This window comes from Notamacropus eugenii, chromosome 2 (genome assembly GCF_028372415.1).
Source record: "Notamacropus eugenii isolate mMacEug1 chromosome 2, mMacEug1.pri_v2, whole genome shotgun sequence".
Lineage (NCBI taxonomy): Eukaryota > Metazoa > Chordata > Mammalia > Diprotodontia > Macropodidae > Notamacropus > Notamacropus eugenii.
The window spans coordinates 373,834,038-373,857,996 of NC_092873.1; the positions used below are offsets into that span (position 1 = coordinate 373,834,038).

The following is a 23,959-nucleotide window of genomic DNA, read 5'->3' on the forward strand; positions in this document are numbered from 1 at the left end:
TCGCTTTCATTAACCTTCTGCTCACTTTGTATTTGACAGGAGAAAACAAAATGTGTGCTCCACATTCCTTGGGTTCCCCAGTGCCCAGCTTGAAGGGAGGTCTTGGTGAAAAGCTCTCTTGACCATGTTTCTTCTCTAGGATTTCAAGGATTTTCATGGGGACTGTTTATGAGGTAATCCTACCTCCTTGAAATTATTTCTGTGGTAGTCAAGGCCACTTGATTATTAAGAAAAGTAATACGGAGTAAATGACTTAGAGGTTCCAGAACCCTCTGTGAGAACACACACACACACACACACACACACACACACACACCGATTAGATTATTTGTGGGGGGAGTTCTCACTCATTCCATTCTTCAATCCATTTCCATTCCATTCAACAAGCACATGAATAATTAATACAATAACAACAACACTGTAAAATAAAACAACTGATAAGCACAATGACCAACCAAGACTCCAGAGGACCAAGGGTGGAAGAATCCCTTTCTGACAATGAGGGAACGGACTAAATATGCAGAATGAGGCAAATATTTGGACAGGGCCAAAGTGGGGATCGGTTTGGCTTGTCTGTGTATCTTTATTCGAAGGTTTTGCTTTCGTTTGTTTTTTCTTCCTCCAGTGGAGGACAAAGTGAAAGGGAGAGAAAATAAATGATTAACTGTAAAAAACTGTAAATTTAAAAAAAGCACTAAACTGGGCACTGGGGGTACAAAGACACAAACAAACCCGTGCTGCTCACAGGGAGTTTACATTCTACATTCCATCAGGTTGAGGATCCCACTTCTATTGAAATTAATAGTATCATTAGTTGATTGAGAGTTCAGCTATAAAATCAAGTTTTTAAATGTTTTTAATTTTTGCAGCCTTCAGGCCTCTTCCTCATTTGTTTCCCTGAAGGGTTGCTAATGATTAGAGCTGCATTTCAACATTAGGTACTTGATTAGGAGAAGCTGCGTACTCCTCAGAGAAGCTCTGAGTCATGAAAGACATTGGCTATAGGTGAAAAAGCTGACAGTGTCTTCATCATCGTCAGAAGGAGCATAGTCAGAGCTCCCCAGTTTGGTTTTAAAGTCTAAAAGCAGATTCTTACTCTCTCCTGCCACCCTTCCCCCTTCTCCCCTTTCCCCCCTCCAATAGAATAGCCAGCCCCCTTTCTGAGAATCTGCTTGAGGAGGCTTTTGGTTACTCTCTGCTTCTTCCCCCAAGGCTCCATTCCTACCCCTTTGGGGGATCTAACGGCAAGGCCAGGGGCAAAAGAGTCAACAGTCCAACAAATCGATTTCAAAGAACCGACCTTTATACATCTATTCATTTTACAGCCTGAGATGGTGCAAAAAATGTTACCTACTCCCTGAATGGTGATTAGTCTCGGTAATGTAACATAACAGATACTTTCTAAATCCTTTTAGGCCTTCTCCCCCTTACTGGAAAGATCATCATTTTTTTTATTTCAAAGTGGATTTAATAAAGAAAAGGAGCGCTGTTAAAGTAATACGTGCGGCTTTGACATTGAGCAGCGCAGCCCTGCCGAGTCGGCAAGAACAGGGTCTCTAATCTCCAGTGATTTATAGAGGCTCTTCCTTCATCTCTGCACTTGGGGAGGGCCAAAAAGTTTGGAGACAGCCTGGCGTCCCTCTTACTCCATACCACCAACTCCTGCTGGCCAGTCCGCCTGCTAAAACTTTTAACCCCTTCATTCCCTGGCTGAGCACCCATTAAAGCCAGCATATTTTATCTGCCAACTGAGAATACAGTATTCTTAGGTTGTAATCATGCTCATAATGGGAAATTATAAGCACAGAAGAGAGAAGGAGCTAAGAGGCTGTGAGCAAGGGCCTAAGCGGGTTCCCCTGGAGATGTCTATTTCAAAACGTAATGGGAAAAGAACTCAATGGGTCAGCCTCACATGGTTGGGGTGACTCACCAGGGCCAAAATTCCCCCAGTACAAAACAACTAGTATCTGAAAAGGTAATCTAGATTCCTGGGCAAAGTTGTAAAATAGGACTAGTGAGATCAAGCAATGCTCAGGGTTTGACCAAAGGTGTTCCTGGTACAGGCCATGAGGAAGGGCAAGAAGTGACCACGGTTTGGGATTTGGGATGAGGCTTGTCCCCCTTCCTAACTTGGCAAGCACTGATGAGGTGATATCAGGACTCCAACATCCATGATAGCAAACCCATTTCCTTGGTACATATTTTGAACTCATCATTCTCAGCTCTTCAAGCTGAATCCCTCCCCTCAATGCTTATAGAGCAGACTAGAAGCTAAGAGCTTCCAGGATAATACTAGGCACAGCCCAGGGACAGCTAGTCTTTGGGGCTCATATGAACACAGCACTTTAGCACTTTCCCTTAAGGCACAGTACAGCTTGATAGGTATGGGGTGAGGGGATAGAAAGTGGTCTGATTTCATTCTGAGCCTTTCTGCATTTCTAATCTGATATAGTTAATGCTGAAAGAGACCTTGGGTCTCTTGGTAAAATTTCCTGATGCTCCTATGGATCACTTCTTGTGAGTGCCTTAGATCCATGTTTTCCAATCTATCTAGGCAGACAAAGAGAAGTAAAGTAGCTCATTTAGCAATCCTGTGAGAGAGATTTCTCTACTGTTCACAGGATTATAGAACTGGAAAAGGAAGAGTAATTAGAAGTTATTTAATCCAATCTCCTCATTTTACAGATGAAGGAACTGAGGTCCAGAGAGGGTGAAGTGAGAACAGAGATCTCCTGACTATGGAACCAATCCAATGCTCTTTCCACCGTTCCATGCTGTGTTCTTCCTACTCATCTCTACTCAACTTTTACTGGAATACTTTGGGTGATTCTCTTAGCCTAATGATGACAGCTAACATTTATATAGTGTTTTAAGGTTTGCAAAGCACTTTATAAATATTATATAATTTTATCTGAAAACAAATCTTGGAGGAAGGTGCTATTATTACCCCCATTTTATTTATTTATTAAATATTATATTATTTATTACTCCCATGAGGAAACTGAGGCAGACAGATTTGCCCAGAGTCACAGAGCCAACAAGTACCTGAGGCTGAATATAAATTCAGATCTTCCTGATTCCAGGTCCAGTACCCTATGCATGGGGCCATGTTTTAAGCTGCCTCTATAACATGGAACATATTTATTTGTTTACTTCATTCCCACATTAAATAAAGCTCCTTGAGGACTATACTCTCAGCCCTAGCTGAGTATATTCTCTCACATACAAGTAGATGGATGTTCATTAAATGTTACATGCTCTTTAAATCAAATTATTTATGCAAGACTGAGAGCTAAATTCTATCTTCTGAAGGAACACTGCAGAACTGACCAATATATATTTTTGCCTGGGAGTCTGAACCTCCACAGAGGTTTAATCCTCTAAGCCAGGACAATATGTACAGCAGAGATGTGGCTGGGAGAGAGCTGTGCCCCTAGGCCAGATAACCCTGGGGTCTGCTGCTGCCTAGACCAGCAGCACGTGGCTCATCCTCAAGAGGCATCACAGGAAGGAGGGCACAGGTCAACAAGTGCCACTGACAGAGATCAATAGGGGCCCTTCAGCCCCAACAGCCACTTCAGAGCAGGGAAAGCAGTGAGTCAGGGCCCAACAGTCACCACTGATAACCAGGGGACCACCCTGCCCCTTCCCAACTTAGAATTCTAGTACTGGAAGGGAGTTTAGGAGTCATCTAGAAAACAGGTTCAGTGAGGCAAAGTAGAATTGAAGAACCCATCTAACTCACTAGACCTGAGTTTAATTCTGATTCTGCCCAAGTAACTTTGTTCAAGTCACTTTAATTTTCTGGCTCTCAGATCCTTCAACTGTAAAATAAGGGAGTAGGACCAGATAACATCTAAATTCCTTTCGAACCCCAGCCGGGGGTCCTGTGATGTTCTTTGAACTGTGAGAGGCAGGTACTAGAACCCTATCTTCTGACTCTTAGGCTCTTGTGCTTGGGTCCTGGTAAAAGGCAGGATCACAGGGAGCATCTTAGGGCAACATCTGGCTCTCGATGTCTGAGTGGAACAAGACTGCTTTGTATCCATGTAGCGAGACAGACGGCTTTCCCCTAAGAACTCACTGGCATATATATGTTGCTTTGGGGCCCACCATCCTTTCCCTGTCTAAGCTTTTTGCAGTGTAACTTGCCTCAATACGCCATCTTATCACACTGGGTGAGGATTTGGGGGGATAGGGGAGAGATTCAATTTAGAGGTCATGTTTATCTACAGCCCACTCCCTGTGTGAAGGGGACAGGCAGATGGAGTCCCTTTGCTGCAATAGAAGACATCCTTCACAAGGGTGTGAAATGAATATTAACCATCCTAGCAGCCTCCCTAAAGGCTATGGCAGGTCTTTAGCTCTCTGAGAAGTGTGAAAATCCCTCCATAGCCCTGTCTTCTTCCCATCTAGCTCTCTGCACTGAGGGCAGCACAGTGGGAATAACAGTTAATGTGGGAAAACTTGGAGAGCACTCCCTAGCCCTTTCAGGTCAAAGAGATAATGCTTCCTTCCACCTGTTCTGCCCTATATCCCCTCCCCCACCTCCACTTACCCAGAGCTTGAAAACAACCCTCTGGTGTTACGTTAAGCCCCCTGCCTGGGATAGTGGAAAGAGGGCTGGAGCCAAGGTCAGTGAGCCTAGGTTCAAATGCTGGTTTTGTCATTTAGGACCTGTCAGATAAAGGGAAGATTATTTTCCCTCTTCAGGCCTCAGTTTCTTCATCTATAAAATGAGTGCATTGAACTAGACAGTCTCTGAGATCCCTTTTACCTTTAAATCTATGACGCTCCAGAAAAACATTTCCTCCCTGAGAACAGCCCCTTTCACAAAGCCCCAAATAATCTGCCTTGTGACACTCTTCCTCCCCCTACCAATCATACACTCTGGGAATGCTCAGCATAGGAAGCTAAAGCCGGCACTAACAACATGTTCCAAATACCTCTGCCTCATACCATCAAGATGGGACACTTAGTGTGTCCCACGCCCCCTTCCATCTTAGTCCAGGGAGGGTCAGTATTTGAGTCCAACCATTTGTATATTTCAGAGTTGTAAAGCAATCCCAAAGGAAGACATGTGTGTGGAACTGAAGCTAGTTGGGAGCATGTCTGTTGATTCCCCACCCTCCCACACACTGGGAACCCGTTAGAGAAAGCTTCCCACCAGTCATTTCCTTTCTGAAATGTTTCTTGGTCAATGAGTATACAGAGGTGTCATGATACTCTTCAGGAACCAAGGATGGTGGTTAAGCCTGAGGTTCCATCAACCCAAATCCACTGCTTACTTTAGGTAGAGGCAGAGAGGTTAGGGAGGAAGAGAAACCACAGGATTGTAGCTTTAGAGCAGGAAAGGTCCTTAAAGATTATTGAGTCTGAACCTCTCATTTTAGAGATGAGGAAGCTGAGGTCCAGTGAATTAAGTGATTTTCCCAGGGTCACACAGATATTCAGTTCAGTCATTTTTCAGTTGTGTTTGACTCTCCATGACCCCATTTGGGGTTTTCTGGGCAAAGATACTGAAGTGGTTTGCCATTTCCTTCTCCAGCTAATTTTACAGATGAGGAAACTGAGGCAAAAAGGGTTAAGTGAATTGCCCAAGGTCATACAGCTAATAAGTGTCTGATGCTGGATTTGAACTCAGGAGGATGAGTCTTCCTGACTGCAGAGCCAGTGCTCTATCCATTTTACCACCTAACTGCCCTAATTAGCGAGTCAGTCTTTTTAAAACTCCTGTATTCTTTGATGCCAGAAACTACAAGCATTCTTTCCACACTACCATGCAACTACCCAATCCATGAAAGCTAGGATTTGGGGAACTGACAGTCAACACCCTCAAAGTCTTGACTAGAAATGGGAAGAGGGATATTAGAACCTGGGGTGACAAGTAAGGAAGATTTAGTTTTAAAAAAATGCTGATGCTGTCCAGACCTCTAGCTCTTACATCTGACTATCCTAGGTAAACAAGCCTTATCAGCCACCCCCACCCTGCAACTGAAACCCCTCCTTTCCCCTCCCCATTTTGCCCAGACAAGGCTCTGGAATGTAAATCACACCCCCTATGCGTGTGATCCTAATTTGCACTTAATCAAAGTCAATTAGAGCTACATTATTTACACAAAGCCCATGCATCTCAATTATACCACCTAGTCTAGGAACTGTTTAGAACTCAGGTCTTAATTCTGCTTAACTAGATAAGTAAACATTTGCACTGAGCCAATTTTTTTTTTTTTTTTGGTAACCCTAACCAAACAGCCAAACATTCAGCTTAAGAGCCAAGAAAATTATACCTGACACCTGTTGGAATTAGTAGTAAAGAAAAATGGCACTGTAGGAGAAGGCTGTTTCAATTTAACTCCTAAAAGGACCCTTTTAAGATGGAGGAGACAGTTCAGGTCTACCAAGTCTGCCCAGACTGGGAAGCCCTTTGGCATAGAGAAGGTCCATTTTTTTCTCTCCTATTAGGTATTAAGGTGGTCTGTGTTGGTTAAAAGAGCTACACTCTTAGGTTGAACGTGTGTGTGTGTGTGTGTGTGTGTGTGTGTGTGTGTGTGTGTGTGTACACCATATAAACAACCTGGGATTTCAGAGACTGACATCATGCTGGATGTTCTGCTACTGTTGGGGCAGAGTCCTGGCCCCAGAAGCACAAACAATTCACTTGAGGGCTGGAAGTGTCAAAGAGGCTAACAGAAATGACCACTACCTCAGGGGAAATAGAACAACAAGTTATTCCTTGTACTAAAGAATGGTGCCCAGTGGTGGAAAAAGCTCTGGGTTTTTAGTCACATAAGACCTGGGTGAGACTGTCAGCTTTACTACTTACTCCTAACCTATGTATTCTAGGCAAGGACATTTTACCTCTTTGGGCCTCCGTTACCTCATCAATAAAATGCTTGACCTAGATGATCTCTGAGGTGCCTTCCAGTTCTGACTTTCTATAATTAAATAAGTCTCATTTCATATTGTGAAGCTAATCAGTATTAAGGTTTGCACAGAATCTCTTGAAAAGAAACTAAGTTGAATAAGAAAAAAATTAAATGGTTAAGTTGTGCCCATGTAGAGCTATTTACAAGCAAGTCCAGCTACTCTCGTATTTCTCGAGCCCAGCGAGCAGGCTAAAGATAATAGTGAGGACTCATAATTGCATACAAAGGTCCTTTTAGGACTGCTAGGTCAGTTAATTCACTTTCCAGTCATTGGTAAACAAGTTTACTTTCTGTAGCTCCAGTCCCCTTGGTATAAATCTTTCCAGTGCCACTTGATTGGGCCCCTCTTTCCTTTATCTCTTCTGGGTGGTGGTTCTCCAGTTGGAATTCAGAGATGACGGAGAATACAAACACAATCTAAAAATGACTAAACAAAGAATGCAGCAACTGAGAAAAAAAAAAAACCATATCCACCAGTTCTTTCCCAGCTTGATCATGGGACTTATACTGTCACTTACATGTTAAAAATAAAATAATAAGACAATGGGATCAATGCAATGACCAACCACAATTCTAGCAGACCAATAATACTAAAGCATGCTGCCCACCTCCTGAGAAGGAAATGATGAACTCAGACTACAGATTGAGACATATATTTAAACATACACTTTTTTGGACACGGCCAATTCAGGAATTTCTTTTGGCCATGTATGTTTGGTATAGGACTTCTCTCCCCCCCTTCCCCACCACCTCTCTCTCTCTCTCTCTCTCAATTTGTGGGGAGAGGAAGATAAAATAGATTTCTGCTAACTGAAAAAGATATAAAAATAAGTTCTGAAAAAGATAATGGAATAGACCCTCAATGGTACATAGGGGATAATCTGGAAAATCCTGTCAATGCCAAGTTCCTCAAGCACTGAAAAGATGTTAAATGAAAGAGAGATTCGATTTATTCTACTTGATCCTGGAGTAGAGAATAGGAGAAAGGGGTGGAAGTAGTTCAGAGGGAAATTTAGGTTAGATATCAGGAAACCTCTTAATTAGAGCTATGTGGAATTGGAATAGGCTGCACCAGGGTGGGGTGGCTTCCCCCTCACTAAAGGTCTTTCAAGCAAAGGTTGAATGACCATCTGTTGGGTATGTCAGAGAGGGTATATTTTTAGGCAGGGATTAGACTATATGTCTACTGAGGTCCCATCTAACTCTTGAGATTCTGCCATTATTTTGATTCTGTGCAATTAGAAATGACATCAAAAAGGGAAGCATATTGATTGATGAGTCCAGTGGCCAAGATGTGCTCTCATGAATGAGCTCACTATTACTTTGCCACATCCAAGTAGTATGTAAGATCCCTGGGCATTTGCTGTTACCTTTAGAGAGCAGGAAAAACTAAAGCAAAAGAGCTATGATGATTTGAGCTTCACATCAGACTCAGGAAGATGAAAACCCAGCTGTATTCAGATCTTCCTGAGTGGAGCTGTGTGAACTTCTGGTTGGAGCTGGCTGGCACCTTGTTTTACAGTTTGAGGAAGGCTGAATCTACATGTTCTTGCTTTGTTAACACTTATCAATCCTGTGGATCATTTTCCAAAATAAGACAGTGTGGGAGAGCCAGGAGAGTACTCAGATTTTCTAGGCTTATCATAAAATCATAGATCAAGAGTTGGAAGGGACCTTCACAGGCTATCTAGTCCAACCCTCATCTGATGCTACAGATGAGTACAATGAGGCATCAAGAGTATAAATGACTTCCCAATGTCACATACAAAGTAGGTCTCAGAGGTGAGATTTGAACCAAGGTCTTTCAAATCCAATGTTAGTGTCATTTTTTCTGTCACTTACAACCTGTGAGAGAGTGGCATTTAACTTCTTTTGATCTAACTTTCCTTGTCCATAAAGTAAGGAGCAGGGAGGTGGAGTAGATAACCTTGGAGATTTCTTATAGATCTAAATCTATTCTCCTGATCTTAGACATTCAAAAAGACCTAGAGCCTTCAAGGACAGCAAGGTAGTACAGTGGATAAAGTATCAGATTAGGAGTTAAGAACTGGGTTAAAATCCAGCCTAAGATCCTTATTAGCTGTGTGACCCTGGCCAAGTCAATTAACCCTGTTTGCCCTGGTTTCCTCAAATGTAAAATCAACTATAGAAGAACAAACCACTCCAGTATCTTTGCCAAGAAAACCCTAAATGGGGTCATGAGGAGTCAGACATAACTGAGAAACAAATGAACAACAGAAGCCTTCAAGGTGGAGAATTCTCCCCCTCAGGAATAGGAAATCACATCTGTCTAGGAATAAACCAACTACCCCAAAGATTTGTCCTTTGAACAGTTTTGGTGCAACAAAAAAAAAAATTGTTGGAGAATCAGTTTCCTCGTTGTAAAATGGGAAGATTGGAGTAGAGGATCTCTTAAGATCTCTTCCAACTCTAAATCTATTACTTGGGTTCATATCCTACCTCTGTAAGCTTGAACAGATCAGTCTTTCAAACTCCAATTTCTTTCTCAGTATAATGAAGGAGTTGGCCTAGATTGCTTCTCAAATCCTTTCCAGCGTTAGACACGGGATCCTCTGAACTATCGCCTCAAGCTAGTCCAAGATGAACCACCTACCAATCTAATTTCTCAAAAGTTATTAGACTGACAACATGGGGAGGAGAAACCCCACCAATCCAACTCAACAAACTTGTGTGCAAGCCCAGGGCTACATAAAAAAAAGTCCTTGCCCTGAAAGAACTTATAGTCTGTGGTGGGGGAAGGTGAGAAGGGCTTGTGATGGATGCACCGTGTATATAAATGAGTGAATAGAAAGTATACACAAAGTAATTTCAAGAGAGAAAATGCAAATTTTCACCTTGCTTTTGATTTTCATTGATGGAAGATTTTTTTTTTAATGGCCACAAATTACCTCAGGCAAAGATACAAGGTCATAAAGCACAAAAAGAGGAAAGAGAGACATAGGCAAGGCCTCAGAGACAGAGGGGAGAAGCTCACCTGAGTTGGGGATAGGAGTGGAGGGAGAACAAAGAGGAAAGGAACATCTGGTAACTACACTTCAACTAATTATTCTTGTTAACTAAGAGATAAACTTGGTTGTCTCTCCTTGCTGAAGGGGTATTCTTAAGTTCTGGGGCACTGGGTCAAAGCTTCCTTCCTCTTACCCTAGTTCAGCAAGTTGCTGAATCTTTTTTTTGCATCCCCCCAAACACAGTAAAGAAACAGTAACATTTAAAGAGTGTTTTTTTTTTCTAGGGATGTATTTTATTTTAAATCTGAGACCAATTAGGAAGGGGAAAAAAAAAGGTAGGAGAATGATTGTAAATGCACTCATTGGGATCCTTTCAAAACCTTCTCCAATCAGCAGAAATGTATCTGTCAGAGTAAACTAGGAGAAAAGACAGTTGCCCTTTGGTGGTTTCCCTTCTTAAGAGAGTAATATCAATGAAAATGCATGAGAATAAGGATTGTGCCAGGTGCCCTCTAACCTATGAAATGCAACTACAACCCATTCCAGCAGCAATCCCAACTGTGAGCAATAGGCTTTAAGTGGAAAAAGCAATCAGCTGGTAAACAATGTTTTTTAAGCAGAGAAAAGTAATAAAGGAAAAGAAGAAAAGAAGTTCCTTCGGTTGTTAATAGTATCCAGAAAACCCAACTGAACTATTCCAAGTTTTTTTTTTTTAATTTTTAAATTTTGTTCCAAAGTAAACCTGGGTTGGGGAAAGCGAGAAGGAACAAGTTAAGTCAACCAACCATCCCACTTAGAGATAAGTTAAGAGAAGGATGTAGGATAAGGAATCAATGAGTTGATGGGAAGAGTAGATGAGCTCCAGAGAAAGGAAAAATCATGAAATCATTGCTCAGAAGCTGAGAGAGTAGAAATCTGAAGGTTCATCTAGTCCAGTGCTCTCATCTTACAGATGAGGAGACTAAGGTCCGGAGAAATCACATTATATTTCCAGGAACACAGATGCAAGTAGAAGAACCCAGATTCAAATACCTGAATCTAGATCCAATGTTCCTATCATTCTGCTCCCCACTCCCACCCTGCCACCTTTGTTTAAATTTCAACCACAGGATTACAGAATCACAGATTTAAAGCTCAAAAAGACCTTCCCATAAACCCCACATATAGGAACTACCTACCTTTGCCCTTCATGTCAAAAAATAAGTAAAACTTTGAAGAAGGGCAGGCAATGTGTCTCAATCAAGTGACTTTCCCCTCCTAGTAGCTTTCACTCTCAATCAGCGAGTATATGCATTGGGAATATCACACAATTCCTTGTCAGTAAATATGGCTACTGAAATGAATGGATTTCAGTTGGAAGGTGCCATGTCACATTAGGCATGTCATTACCAAAGAAAATTTAGGAATCACTGTTTCCAAAGACATGTGCAGACCACTCACTCCCCCTCCCAAGGCAGTCCATGTTACCAGAAAACATATGACCAGAAAAAAGAGAGATGAACTAGTCACATAGAGAGGATGAAGGACAATCAATAGATAGCCTGTGCACTCCATTACTATCCACACAATGCCAACAAGGGACCACTCCAACATTGGGTGGATTTTTTGTGTCAGATTTATGGAAGAACATGTCTGAAATCTACACAAGACAGGCAAGAATGGATGAGTATGAAAAGGGATGAAGTGGGGCTAGCTAGAATCAACTCAGGGAAGCCAAGAGCTAAATTTTTACTGTGAAATTGGAAATTGGCAAATACTACAAATCAGGGATTTTATTGATTACCAAGACTTTAAAAAGTGATGAATAAAATGGTAATAATGCTAATTAGAGCCAGTTGTTAAACATTCACCAGCACAGGTTAGAATCTTCATCACTGGAAAAGCCACAGTGATGAAATTACAGATCTACTGGAGTACTAAAGAATTAGAAAGCATTTCCATGGGCTCACTAGTGCCTGTCATGTCACTGGGATGGAGAGACCCATATCTGCAATGGAAGGGGAAGAGTCCATCTCCCTTACCTTATGACAGACCTCATTCATCCCCTTATTTAGATCCATCACATGTTCCACTGCAAGTTCCAGAAGCAAGTCCAGAAATTCACCACAAGAACAGCTACTTGGGTTCCACTGTGGATGAGTGGAGACAGGGCTATCACAGCTCAGAAGATGAATGTTTAGCTGAGGAAAAGTCATAGTGCCAATAGCAACTCGAGTCAAAGGATAGAGAGAGAAATGGAAAGGATAAGGGAGAGGGAGAAAGAGAAAAAGGAAATGCAAAGCCGGCACCATTGCGAACAACCAGACTGCCAAGAGCAAACCAAATCCCTGGCTTGTGGTTACCTGCTCTACTCTTTGTTAGACAACCAAAGCTTCCAGGGCCTCCTCGCCGTGGAGGCCCCGTGGGTTACCCATTGATTCCAAACATGTTCTGTAGCCCACACAAAGCTGGACTGGACAACCAACACTACACTTTATGAGGGCCATGCCAGAACATAAACACATTGCCTTCCAAAATGTCATTAATGTGGACAAGTGGATAGATTCTTGACCACACCATGACTTGTCACAGAGCTTCTTCCAAAATAGCTTCTGCTAGGGCCTCTGGAAGCATTTTCTGAAACACAAATAGCCTCTCACGTCTCTACCCTTTGCCACATTCTATTGAAAAGAAGCCACTTTCTCTAAAGCTTCTATGCAAAGTCATGCCACTGCTCTTTCTCCACTTTCTGTCTGTCCCTCTCCTGGAACATTGCTAGACTTGGGGCAGCAGAGGGAGTTATCAAAAAGACTAGATTTTTCAGAAAGTTTTAGAGCTAGAACCTCCCAGTGTATGACCTTGAGAAAAACAATTAGCATCTAATCATGAAATTATCCATTTTGTGGTGTATGAATGAAACAGGAAATGGTGGATTGCCAGTATGATCCCCACTTACAAGAAGGGTAGTTAAGTGGTGCAGGATAGAATGTTGGGCCTCAGGTCAGGAAGACCTAAATTCAAATGTGGTCTGAGGCACATATCAGCTGTAACTTGGATATGTCACTTTACCTCTCTTTGCCTCAATTTCTTCATCTGTAAAATGAGGATAATAATATCTTCTACCTTGCAAGGTTGCTGTAAGCATCAAATGAGATAAAATTTGTAAAGGGCTGACCATAATAAGTTCTATATAAATGTTATTATTATTTTTCAAAAGGAACCATGGTCCTAGAGACCAGAATTCTTCATTTGTCTACCTAGAAAGACAGTAGAATCTATAATAAAAGATAAGCTCAATGAACACAAGAGAAAATGGTCTAGGGAAAGAAATATAAAGGTTTCTGCAAGGGGAAACTGCTTGAATTCTCTTTTGGAGTTTTTGAGAGGTTGTATGTCAATGTGGACCAAAGGAAAGCAGTGTACATAATAGATTTATTTGGATTTTATAAAAGTTTATCATGTTCCACATTGAATGGTTATTTAAAAAACAGATTCACCACAGGACCTAGGGGAGGACATTCCAAAAATCACAGAATATTAACATGAGAAAGGACCATACAGATCACTGAGTCTAGAATTTTTTTTATTTGTTCTAGGTCACCTGAATGCCAAGTAGAAGAATAAGAATGCTATCCCAGGTCTTCTAACTTTTTTTCAGAGGATGACTGATTCAGAGCTGGAAGGGAAATTTATCTCCTCTTCATTTTACATCGAGGAAACTGAGGTTTAGAGAAGTTAGGCGACTTACTGAAAGCCACTAAGTTGCAGAGGATTTGATAGTATTGGAATCCAGATGCCCCCGCTCCAAATCCAGGTCTTTTTTTCACTATCCCACAGTTTTATCAATGGTAAAGAAATGACTTAAGTATCTCCCCATTTCAATTCAGCCTAGAACTCTAGAATTCAAAACATCCTGCCAAGTGATGGAACATCAATTATCAGCTAAGATTCCTCAAAGGGAGTGGAAATCAGAGGTGGGAAGGCCTCTTCCCCTCAAATTTGGCATTAAGGAAGTGGACTTACTTAACAAAAGAGCAAAGATTCCTTTTTCTGCCTGGAACAAAACTGAGATGCATAAGCACCCAGACTACTTCCTATATAGTTCATATGGGTCACTACATCCCAAGGAAGAGAGGAACTGAAGAAAGACCAGAAAAAAGCAGATAAATGAATTATGGAGGCTTGGAATGCAGGATTAGGGCTGCCCAAACAAACTAAAGCACTTTCAAACTCTTCTCTCTGGGAAGATGAAGGTGGAAGGAGATGAGAGGAAGAGGAAATATGGTTAAACATGACAAAATCACATATGATGTGGTGAGTCTGGTGAATAGAAATTTCCTCCTAACCTTAGGACTCTAGAACAAGGTGGGAGTGGGAGAATACCCCTTGAAGTAATCCAGTTTGGTTGGGGCATAAAATTTGAGGAAAGGATCAGTATGACATAATTCAGGGAAGGTATAGTGGCAAGAAATTGTAGAGACCAGGCTTGACTGAACTTGACCTAAAAGATTATAGGGAGCCACCAAAATGGAATGACACAATCAGACAGATTTATTCATAAAGAAGATCTAACAACAGAATGAAAGATGGGGAGGGTGGGGTGCAAGTAAGGAGTGGAAACAAGAAGATGTGTTGAAAGAGACTAGTGGTAATGAGAGCCTGAATTACAGTGGTGGTAGTGAAACAATTTTCTTTCCCCACAGATACCTCAATCCATCTCTCAGAGATGGAATTGCAAGTAGGGCAATTTTTACATTCTCATGCAAAATAAGTCTAATCTTGCAAATGTGTTCAAGCTTTCATAGACTAAGAGGATATGCATTCAAGGATAGCCCAGAAGGATTGTAGTATCATAGTATTTAGAGATGGAAGAGAGGTCAGAGATCTTCTAGTCTAATCTCTTTATCTCAGCAAAAGGGTTCCTCTAATACCTGACTCCTTAGAAATGTTGCATTTCCTGCTGGATTCAGGATTTCAAGGTACTAGCTGGGACTGGAACCCAACTGGCGAATCTTAGTGTAGAACCAAAATATCTGGAAAGGGAAGTGATTGTTGCAACATCAAGTAGCAATCATAAGTGACTTTCCCATGGCCATTCAGTTGTCCAAGGGAGACCCTGGCTTAGATACTCCTTTCTGTCCTATTTAGACAACATATGACATTCACTATCTGCAACTTACACCCCAATCTGGCTTGGCTCCAAATATAGTATTCACTGGGCATGATTTACTACTGTCTCTTTTTTCCTTTTCCTTTTCCTTTTCCTATGGGCTTTCATTAAATGTTCCCTCAGCTCATAATGTGGAAAGAACTTTGTTATTGCCCCCATTCTCAAACTAACTGGAAATCAATCTAGTGGGACTTGCATAGTTGCCACAAAGGCCAGTAGCCCTCAGAGCTGGCTGATGGCTGTTCACCCAGGACATCCTTGGTGCCTTGCCAAAAAATCCCAGAAATATTCCATTTCAAAAACAACCCAATGGGCCACTTGAAGAGACGCCTGGACAGATTCAGTTTACCATAATTTGGACAAAACAAACCATAAGTAGCCAGCTGGTCATAGTAGACACTTAAAAAAAAAAAGTTTGCTGACTGAGTGACTGAACTGGCTGATGTTCCTTTGGCCCTAAGAAACAGTGATAGGAAATGCTGCCTATGGCCACTCAGTGCTTAATTTTCCCAGATCTAATGTTCGGTAACAGGGGTAGGTCAAGGGTAAACCACCTAGAATGCAATAAGCAGGGAAGTTTGGCTGTAATGAAGTAATAAAAAATTCATATTGATTTTTTATAGAAATATACATGTATTCAGCGACAGAAAATTATTGCCACAGATGTATATATGTGTATATATTCTTTTTGTTCGTATTTTGTCTTTATATTACACTCATTTCTGGGAAGGAGTTCTCTCTTCCCTACCTCTACCCCCAGACTGAACCGTCCCCTTGTGGTAAAGAAAAACAATTAAGCAAAAACATGTGATACAGTGACCCCATCTGAAAACATTATGCAACGTTCTATCCTGGTAGTTCCTGGTCTTTCTGCTGGGGGGAATAAGATTTCCTTTTCCATTCTCTAGGAACTTCACTGGCTTTTCAATTATTCCAAACACAAATTTCTCTTAGTGATTTTTTACCCTCCTTTATGATGTTACAGTTACTGGAGAGTGGGCTTTTTTTTTTTTTGGTTCTGTTTATTTCACTTTGCATCAGATCATACAGATCTCATGTTTCTCTAAATTCCTAGTATTCATAATTTCTTAGAACATAAAACTATTCTTATATATTCACATAGCTTTTTTAGTCATTCCCCAGTTGATAGGTACCCACTTAGAGGTATTTAGTTGATCAGTCAAGCCATAGACGTCACAGTGAAAGCCCAAGACAGTTAAATGGCCCAGGGAATAGGTATAGGGCTTCAAGTCAGGAAGACAAATTCAAATCTAACACCTGACATGTAACAGCTGTGTGACCCTGGGCAAGTAACTTAACCTCAGTTTGTCTCAGTTTCTCCATCTGTAAAATGGGGATAATATCAGCTTTACAGGGTTGTTGTGAGGATCAATGAGATAATATTTGTAACATTCTTAGAACAGTGCCTAAGCACTTATATAAATGTTTGTTCCCTTTCCCTCCTCCATCTAGTAAACTAACACAAAAAAGAGTACAATTCTTAAACATTGCCTGAGGTGCTCAAATACCATGGCCTAACTTCTCTAAAGAAGAAAGTTTTCATCATTCCACCGAAGAAGTAAGTGAATATGAAAAAGCACATTCATCTAGAAAAGTTAGGGAGAAGCTATGAGGATACTCTATGCTATAAAGGCTAGAGAGGCCGGATGCATAGTGGTTGTGAGGAGAAAAGGGGTTCAGGGCCAAGATGGAAAGTGGAGTATTAGGATAGAAAACTAGATTTAGACACAGGAAGACCTGGGTTTATATTCTGCCTCAGACGCTTAGTAACTACGTGACTCAAGTAAGTCACATAACCTCTCTGAGTCTCATTCCTCATTGGTAAAATGGGGATGATAATCTACTTCTCAGAGTTGTGGTGGGAATCAAATAAGATAATGCGTGTAAAGCACTTTACAAACCTAAAAGTGCTACATAAATGTGAATGATTATTGTTACTATCAATATCATGGAGGGAATGGGTTGTATGGGTTTGTCTGGGGGACTGAGAAGACAACATAGACATGTGGAATGTGTATGGGAATGTGTATTTCCCAGCTTTGCCATCTTAGGCTCTCTCTTGGCTTCAGCATGACCAACTCTAAGATACAGGAGTTGATCTAGATGACCAATGAGATCCCTTTGAGTTCTAACATTTTATAGATACATTTTAAAGTTCAAACTGTTTCTCTTTTATTTTATTAAGGGCCAGGAAAATATTATACAGACTGGGACTTAATAAAGGAAAACATATTCAAATAATGTCTTATCATTAGCATATCCAGTTAAATATGTATAATCAAGTATCATTGCCAATAAATTCTAAGGAAGACCATCCACAGGAACTTATGCTTTGTCCAGGTCCAATTCCTCTGGAGTATGGATTCCCAATTCATCTAAAGTTGGTCTAAGTTCCTGGATAACATATGAGTAGATTTATTTATGTGCTCCTGCTTTGTCTTTTACAGCCTTTAGTATTTGAACTGCACTAACAAAATCATCTAATTGTCTGCATGCCCTCAAAACAGCACGGATGATTTTGGTTTCTTGGAAGGAGGTCACAGCCAAATAGTGTATTCATTCCTTTTCATAATTCCTAGGCATCAAGATCTGGCTTGCTAAAGTATGTCACCCAATGAGTATTGAATTCTTCATCATGCGACTCATAGAAATAAAGCAAACTGATTAGATATCTGTAGTGAGGTAGGGTGAAGAAGGAAGAGGGGGAGGGGAATCAGAAAGAGGGAAAATAGGAAGAGGAAGCTATCTAGGTTTGAGTCCTGCTGCAATGAAGGCAGAACAGCAGTGGAGAGTGGTGGTCAGTACAGTTATGATGGAGAGAGGCTGACCGGCAGACAGACAGATAAAACAACTGACCAGTCAAGACAAAGGTTGAGGAGAGGGAGCATATGTATTATGACTATTTATGACTAAGGATGAGAGATCATTCCAACAGAAAACTCACAAACTGGTACTACTCCTAATATTATTAGTGATTCGAAATCCTTACAGAGTTGAATTCTTAGGACAATGTTTCTATGGTCTGAGACACTGGTAGGTAGTATGTCCATAATATGAAATGTCTTTTAAGGTTCCAAATGTGCTTTGAGCATGCCTACATAAACTTATGGGGCTTGGTTGCTGAGCATATTGGAAAGTAAGGTAAAGAGGGGCTTATTTCCTTGGAGAACACACTTTAGTGAGAAGGAGGAAGAAGAGAAGCCAGAAAAGGAGCTGGAGGAGTGGTCAGAGAGGTACGAGTAGAACCATGTAGTGATAAATCATGGGAACCAATAAAAAACTTCCTTGATTCTCCTAATTAGTAATGACCTATTTCAGATCTCATTGTCAATCAGTCAAAAAGCATTTATTAAATGCTTTTTCTGTACCAGGCACTATAGAACTGTGCTTTGTACCTCTCTAATGCAGGTGAGGAATACTAACCTTCAAGAGCTGCAAAGACACTAGTAAGACAGATTAAGGAGAGGACAGGGAGATATGAGGAGAAAACAGAAGAGTATAGAAGCAGTTGACAGTGTCCAAAAGGAACGGGTGAACAACTGTATACAATGCTGCAGATAACTTTGGTAGTACTGAGGAGAATAGAGATTGGATGATAGCTTGAAGTAGTAAGCTCAAGGGAACTTTTTTATAAGGTCTTGTAGGTTTAAAATTAGGATCCAGGAGAAGGAGAAATCAAAGATGAATGAAAAAGTAAATGATTGATGAAACAAAGTCATAGGGGAGATGGGAAGATCAAGACCACATTTGAAGGGTTAATCTTAGAAAGGAGAACTTCGTTTTTCTTTTTTCTTTTTTTTTTTATAGAAGAGTAAATACAGATTTATTTTTAGTCCAGTTTTAGCTTCCTGTGAACCGCTTGGGGTCACCCACTGGCCTTTCTGTACCCTACGTAGAAGTGGGCTAGGACTGATCCATCCACCTCAGGTTCCAGCTACCCAGCTGGGGGACTTAGCTGAGGAGCTTTGGCAAATGTAGAAGACTGACATACACCTCAGGGCAACCTGGGCTATGATAGGGTTTGGTCCATGCAGAAAACCTAGAGCCTGACACTCAAGCCACTGACTCCATGGTTAGAAAAAGTAGACAGTCACTGCTACCAGGACCTCCTGGCTGGATTACCAGCTCTACTACTTTGAAAATGAGCTAGGGTTGCTATCCATGAAAACTGGGGCCCTGGGGATCACCCTCCAAAAGGGGTCTGAAGGTCAATCCATTTTGTGTACTGACTGTTAGCTGCTTTTCCAGAAAGCATAGGAATAGATCCATTCACTTAGTCTCCCCCTCCCCAAAGAGGTTGGCACTGGGGGCAGGGGAAATCGGGAGAAGTTTGAGTGTGAAGATCATTAAAATGAGAAAATATATATAAAAGTCTTCACAAACTATGTAAACGTTAGCTATAATTATTTTAAAACATTACTTTACTACTTTAAAAGACCCTATACTAAACTGAGAAATAAATATTACCAAGAAGGTGCTTGCTCTCAACACTAAAAAAGTAGGCCAATCCTTTGAATGGGTTTTCCCTTGGGAGAAGAGGCCTGGGAACTGCTCTTGCTTAGCTGTTCATAGACCCTAGGCCTGGACTGTGTGGGAAGACAAAAGAACAGAGAGGTAGCTGTCTTGGGAGGGCCCAATCCAAGTGACTAGAGCTGGGCTCTCTATTCTAAGCAGAGGTCCACAGCGCTCTATCCAGGCATGGGTCATGGTCTCTCATTCCTCTGTGAGAGAGACCTTGGTGTTGAAACAGCTCAGACGTGGTTGTTATTGCTTAAAATGATCTGGGCACGGTAGTTGCCGCTGCTGAGGGAATGTGGCAGCTTCAGAGGAGGTATCTGGAAGTTCATCTTGGGCAGAGAGTAGGTACCCTTCTTAAAAGGGCAGTGACAGGGCAGGCCATAGGTATGGAGAGGCTCAGGGCAGGGCTGTCCAGGTGGAATGAAGGTGTCAATTGTCTCACATATATCTTTATAGGTGCAGCTTCCGATCATATTTTTAATACAGGGGATTAGCAACCAGAACCCAGGAGTCACTTCTTTCTCCAAAGTTACCACTGTCTTCACAGGAGAAGTGAGGGGTACATGCATCTTGGTCTCCATGCTAACGGTTATTCTTCCGGGGATTCTGATAGGAACTGGTTTGACCTGCATGCTGGTGATCACTACTGGGTCTTGTCCACCATCACAGTTTTCCCATGAAAAATCACTGACCTTGCCCAGGTGCAACGAAGCCTTATGGGCGGGCGCAGGCCATGGCAGAGACACGACTAAAAGCACTCCTAGAGCAAGGGACTTCATCGTGTCTGACCTTCATTCTTCCATAATACTGGAGAGGAGAAGGGAATTAGTGACAAGAAAATGGTTTTGAGGAGGGGAACTGAAGGAAGCTCAGATTGGATGGTCTCAATTGTTCTCTGTGAAATAGTAGATGAAGTTCAGGAGCAGCAAGATGGCAAAGTGGTAGACTTGGATTCTGGAAGACCTGAGTTCAAATCCTGCCTCAGCCATTTACTAGTTGTGTGGCCTGGGCCAAGTAAGTTAACTGCTCAGACTCACATTTCCTCACTTATAAAATGGGAATAATAGCAACAATTACATCACAGGGCAACGACCAACAATGATTTCAGAGGACTTATGATGAAACATATACTATCTGCTTCCTGACGGAGAAGTGATGGACTCATAATGTAGATTGAGACATATAGATTATGAGGATTAAACAAGATAATATTTATAAAATGTCTGTAAACCTTAAAGTGGTATATAAATATAAGTTTTTCAAAATTTTTGCTGAAAGTGAAGAGGAAGAAATACAGCTGAGAAATTGAAGAAAGTTTGGAAGAATTATTGTAGGGAATATGATAGTTAATAAATAAATAAATGATGAAAGGATTATTGTATAACATTGAGGGTCCAGTTGAAAAGAGTTACCAGGCATTTTTAGTAGATCCAGCCATTTTTAGTAGATTCATGACTTACCTTTTAGGGTTCATCTGTTCAGGGAAAAGGGTGAAGATGGTAGATGGAGAAAGTTAGGCAGAACTGTAGGTGAGCTGGGCAGAAAACAAATGAAGATCAAGGGAACAAGAGATTTAAGGGTGGAAGAGAGAGGGCACTGTCAATATGGCCTACAATGGGTGAAGACTATTTAGAGATGGAAGTGAGGACCAGTGCACTCAGGGATTGGGGGGGAGGGGGTGTTGGTAAAGAGTAATTAGGAGACCATTGGTCAAGATGAGGGTAGAAGAATAAATTTAGTAGGAGTAAAGGATTGGAAGAGGTGCAAAGGCAGGACACCAAAATTTGGAAGTTGAAGATTTTGAAGATTAAAAACAGTTTTTAGTAATGGTGAAATTTAAGGTGTGAACACCCCAGTGAGAAGGTGATAAGAACTGAGACAATCAAGCAAATGTGAGGACAATTTGTTAATGGATACTGTAATTTTCATGATAATGGAACACATGAATAGGAAGACTGTCAGCCAGGGATCAAAGTCATTGATATGTCCTAGAGGTCAACAGACAACAATGGCGAGGCTCAGGAGAGGATGGCATAGTTAGATGGCACACATTTCAAAGAAGGATAGGCTGTTGAGTGATGGTGGCAAAGCACAGGTCTAGAAATGGCAAGAGCAAGCAAGGAGTATTCTAAGTACCTAATACACAGCCATGGTTTCTTTCCCTGGCTTCACTCAAGAGGTGGAGCTAGAGAAGAGCCAGTGAGGAGAACTCTTCATGACACGGGCCTCCATGATACCAGCTGGCTGGCCTGTTTAGTTTGCTGTGGTAATATCTCATTTAGTAAGGGGCCAGAAACAAAAGGGAGGCCCTTAAAGGCACCAGGGTCTATTTTCAAAGCAGCAACTAAGAGGTGATCAATAAACAAAGACCAAGGCTTAAGATAAAAACATGCAAAATTATTCATAACAGTTCTTTCTTGGGTTACAAAGAATTAGAAACTGAGGGAGTACTCATCAATTGGGAAATGCATATGGTATATGAATTACTAGAATACTATTCTGGTATAAGAAATGATAAAGGGGATAGTTTTAGAGAAACCTGGGAAGACTTATATGAACTGATGCAGAATGAAGTAAATGAGACCAGGAAAACACTTAATATAATCACAACAATATTGTAAAGACAAACACCTTTGAAAAACTCAAGAACTCTGGTCAACACAATGACCAGAAGGCTCACAAATAACATACTACCTAACTCCTGACAAAGAGGCAATAGACTCATACTGCAGACTGAGACATATTTTATTTGGACATGGCTAATGTGTGAATTTGTTTTACTTGAACATACATGTTTGATACAAGAGTTTTGTTGTGGTTTTTTTTTTTAACTTTCTCGGTGGTGGTGGTGGTGGCAGAAAGGGGGAGAGGTAAGAGGGAGAGAAAGAAGATTTTCACTGATTGAAAGGAATAAAATTAAATTTTAAAATAAGGTAAAGTACAGATCACTATTGAGAGAGCAGCAGGAAACATGGTCTAAGATTAAGTGAGAGTTTAAGCAACTTGACATCTAAAAAAGTTTACTCATACAGGCAAATAAGTTTACAATTTGACTTGCTCCACTGGGTCACTATACCAGTGTCCATTTGGGGTTAACCCAATACCCCAGTTTTTCTTCTGAATTGGTTTCAGCTGTGGACAGCTCCCTCTCCTACGCTTTCTGGCATGGGAAACAGCTATGTTTGTACAACAATGGAGGCACTAAGCCCTGTGAGATAAGGGGAGAAAAAAGGGGCAGTCAGTCAGGAGAGGATGTCCAAGGGTATAGAGTTCACAAAGGAAAGCCAGGTTTTAGTTAATTAAATAAAGTAAATGGAGTCTAAAAGAAAGAGATATAGTCCTCAAGACAACCTAACTGTCAAGGTCTGAGAGTCCCCATGATGCATCATCATTTATTAATAGGGATACTGTCTAGGCAACATGGTAGCACCCAGTAGGAGTCCTGAGTATCTCTGACATGTCAATCAACTCTTCTACTGAATGTACTACTATAATGAGTCTTGGATGTCCCAGTTATGTATTGTACGTTATTAATCACAGATGCTTCTTTTACCCCCATTTCCTGATGCAATGGGACTCTGAAGCATTGCCATTGGAACCCTGGGTCTATCTGCTGGAATAAGCAAAATGTCATGGGAGGTTCCTTTCATATTTGTCTCCAGGCTTTCCTTGGTTGATTTCTGACTACAGAGGACTGTGTGCGTGAGGACACTGTTTATTAAAGCCTTTGTGCAATTTACAAATTGAAACAAATAATGGTGGAGACATTTGCAACTATGGAAAAAGCATGTTTACAAAGTGGAAGAAAACAGACTAAATAGGCTTAGATTACAGCAAATTTCTAACACGGCATGAAATGAACTCCACACAAGAACAGAAGGAGCAAATGGGTTGTTGAGTCATATTTGTTGCAGCAATTAGATCTTTTATACGGATCACCCACTCGGTGTGCCAGACTTGGAAAATTGTATCTGCATGCAAGGCCTTCCTGGACACTCCTGAGAATCCTAGACAGGGAAAAACTTTTCCTAGGCTTCTGGTTTCACCTCTGAGGCCCACAGATAGCTTCTCCAGGGTCCCATCATCTTAGTTCAGTGTTAAATCATTCAAACCCCAGGTGCTTCCCACACTTTCCTTTGGAAACTGTTCCCTGTCTCAAACCTTTTACCATGAGGATATAGGCAGCTTGAGTTACCCTGAAAGGAGGCCACAAGAAACTCCAGCGTCTTATTAAAAGTTCTGTATCCAGAAACAGAAGAACAATATACACAATGACTAAAACAATAAAAGCGAAAAGAACACTAGAAAGGAGCCAAATTCTGAGTAATTGAAAAACCAATAATGGTCTTGGAGAAGGGATAATGAAATATACC

At 41.2% G+C, this 23,959-nt stretch overlaps 1 protein-coding gene and 1 pseudogene across 13 annotated transcripts in view; both read right to left on the bottom strand.

Annotated features, from left to right (window-relative positions):
* The window catches only part of BCAS3 (BCAS3 microtubule associated cell migration factor), an 803,928-nt gene that overhangs the window by 133,108 nt on the left and 646,861 nt on the right, over positions 1 to 23,959 (bottom strand). The gene's annotated exons all lie outside the window — the stretch shown is intronic.
* LOC140522384 (ganglioside GM2 activator pseudogene) lies at positions 9,796 to 20,380 on the bottom strand (annotated as a pseudogene).